This window comes from Furipterus horrens, unplaced genomic scaffold, assembly GCF_987537825.1.
Source record: "Furipterus horrens unplaced genomic scaffold, mFurHor1.1.pri manual_scaffold_7, whole genome shotgun sequence".
In the NCBI taxonomy this organism is placed as follows: domain Eukaryota; kingdom Metazoa; phylum Chordata; class Mammalia; order Chiroptera; family Furipteridae; genus Furipterus; species Furipterus horrens.
Window position 1 is genome coordinate 31,023,969 of NW_028327177.1, and position 3,134 is coordinate 31,027,102.

A 3,134-nucleotide genomic window follows, 5' to 3' on the forward strand; every position below is an offset into this window, starting at 1 on the left:
CAAGCAAGATTTCATCTAAGATTTGTCTTAAGTAGTAGCCCTAACAATAACACATCCCAAATATTTCAGAGAAAGGTAATCCTTCAGAGACAGATGGATACTTAAGCTATATAACAAAAGGAAGCTATCGTCGTCGGCAGCCGTCCGTCTCGAGAGACGATGGTGTAGCTTCTTAAGAGTCTATCTGCACCGCCGAGAATGGCTGTGCAGTCCGACTCGGGAGTGACATGGTATCTGTCTCCTCCCGTGTTGAATTGACATCTTGTGATGACGCTGAAGCTACAGAGCCTGGGCAGGGTAATATGGAGGGTCTGCTGTTGCCCATGCAGCAGACCCCCCCTCTCTTCGCAGCTGAAGGGTCCAAGGGAAAGACGGAGTCGATACAGCTTGGGTTCAGGTGCGCCGCAGGAGTTGCCGGTGTTGACTACAACGTCAAGCCGCCTTAGGGACTCCGGCTCCGGATTTTCTGTCGGGGTTTACTCCCTTAGCCTTTCCCCTGAAGAGGTATGCCGCAAGGCAGCGGAGGTTTTTTGGAGTCAGAGTTTTCCTTCTCTGATGTACCCTGACTGGAAGATCGAACCAGCGACACTTAGCTCGCAGGCCGACACTCAATCCACTGAGCTAAACCAGCCAGGGCAAAAAAGGAAGCTATATGCTTAGACTAAATAATAAAAATGCTATATATTTTTTAAAAAAGAGGAAATTAACGTAAATTTAATTCAAATCAGATAAAATGAAGCTCTAAAGAGTAAGTTCTGAGAAGCTATTTGGTCTATACAAAAGAAGTACAGCACCTGAGCTACCAGAGCAAAGATCTCAGCACAAGTTTACAAATCAGAATATGCAAACCAGAACCAGTAACTAACACCTGGCCACAGGCTAAGGCTAGCCCCAAGGAGGGAGCAGATGGGAAGCCTGGAGGTTCACAATCACTGTCAAGGTCCTGATGCATGGGTGACTCTTCAGGGGGTTCTAGCAGTGCTTCATCAACACTGTGTGGATCAATTTCCCTGAAGGGCTTGTTAAAACACAAATAATAAGCCACCCCCAGAGTTTCTGGGGTAGAACCCAAGAGTTTACATTTCTGACAAGTTTTCACATTGATGCTGAGACTACGGGCCCAAGAACCCCTAGTTCAGAGAAAGCACAATACACACACATCCTAAAACTTTGACAGCAAGAAATCAATGCCAATGACCTGCAGGGTACGTACTATGTTTGCCTTTTTTTTAATTCCTTGAGCCAGCCACCAATTATGTGTGCTACACATCTGAATGACTCTTGAGCTCAAGGAGAGGGTAAAAGAATTAAAAAGTCATTCCAGTTAACAGGACAAAATGTAGAAGGCAGGCTGAGATGAAGATCTGTTAAAAAAAAAAAAAAGAGTTTCTGAAATAGAGGAGAATCGGAACCAGAGGCAAGGAGGCGGTATATGGAAGAGCTTGACAGAGAGGAGAGAGTGGATGAGGAGGAAGGGCATTGCTGGAGCTCCTCCAGGCTGTGAATCCAAACCTTGTGAGCAACAGCCCCATTTGTCAAGCACTTATTATTCCAGGCCCTGTCCTAGGAGCCATACATGTCTCTCTGAAACCTCCTAACATCCTCTGCAATAGTTATTATCTCTCTTTTACAGATATGGAAACAAAGGCTCAACAAGATGAAGTAATATCACCAAGGTGCCTAGTAAGTGGAAGATTCAGGATACAAGCTCTAGTCTGTCTTGACCCTTATCACCCAGCCAGTGTTCCAGCAATTCCTCTTCTCCAAGGATGTATCTTAAAGGAGAAGGTACTGAAGGAAACCACAAATTGTAACATGTGGTTACAAATGATCAGGGCACAAAAGTAAGAGGGAGTCTAATGGACTGTCTCAAGCTTTGAGACTTGAGACCTGCTTTCAGATCTGTACTCCACTTAGGAGCAAATCACATAATCTGATCCCAGTTTCCTTACCTGCATAATGGGGATATTAATAGCTAACTTCCAGTGTTAATAGAAGGGGCATAGCAATACTCCAGGGTTGTGGGTTTGATTCCCCCGTCAGGGCATATACAAGAATCAACCAAAGAATGATAAATAAGTGGAACAACAAATTGATGTCTTTCTTTCTCTCTCTCTCTCTCTCTCTCTCTCTCTCTCTCTCTCTCTCTCTCTCTCTCTCTCTCTCTCTCTTCTCATACACACACACACTCTCTCTGTCTCACACACACACACAGACTCACTCTCTCTCTCTTTCTTTCTCCCCACCACCACTACTTCCTCTCTTTCTCAAATCAACAAATTTTTAAAATAATTTTAAAAGAACTAGTATATTTTAGTACATGTCCTAGCAAATAGAAGACTTTCAAAAATGAAGGTGGCAGCGGTAATGATGATGGTGGAGAAAGGACTGAAACTCTAGTAGTCGAGGAGCTACAAAGAGAACATTTAATAGCTTTAAATAAATTTTGGGTCTCCAGGCTCAAATCAAACCTACACTCAAAAGAAAGAGAAGCTGCCACTGTCAGTTACCAACATGAAATGTGAAAAATGGAAAGGTATCTGAAGATTGGAAATGAGCAACTTCTGAACCTATTTTTATAAACATAATAAAATACAATATATACTCCAGAAAGTCTAGACTTTCAAGTTTATGAAGTGTTCCTTCATAAGTTAAAGATGAAACAAAAAAGGATCATCCAATAAAGTCATCACATAATGCTGGACTTGAGACCAAAAATAACCTGTATTCAAAGTCACCTTGAAGAGACAGTGGCTCAAAGGCTCTAATAGATCTCACTGGAACCTAATGGGAGATATTGACAGAACTAAAAGAAAAACATAAAAAGCATGTTGGTTGGAAATAAGACATTGGAAGAAAAAATAAAGTCAGATTGGCAGCAGTAGGCAGTAGCTCTGCTTTACTAAGAAGAGTTTAATCCAAACACCTGAACCAAAACTTCTGGAAAACAGAAACCATTTTTATTCACCTTTGCATGGCCAGGAACTAACGCAGTGCCTGGCACAAAGTTGCAACTGAATATATGAAAGCCCCACTCACTGACTGCCTTCTGGAAAGCCAGAACTATGATGACTGCCTTCATAAAGAATGGGCTGTCCCCTGTACTCAGCTTTACATGTCACTCAAAAATGTTT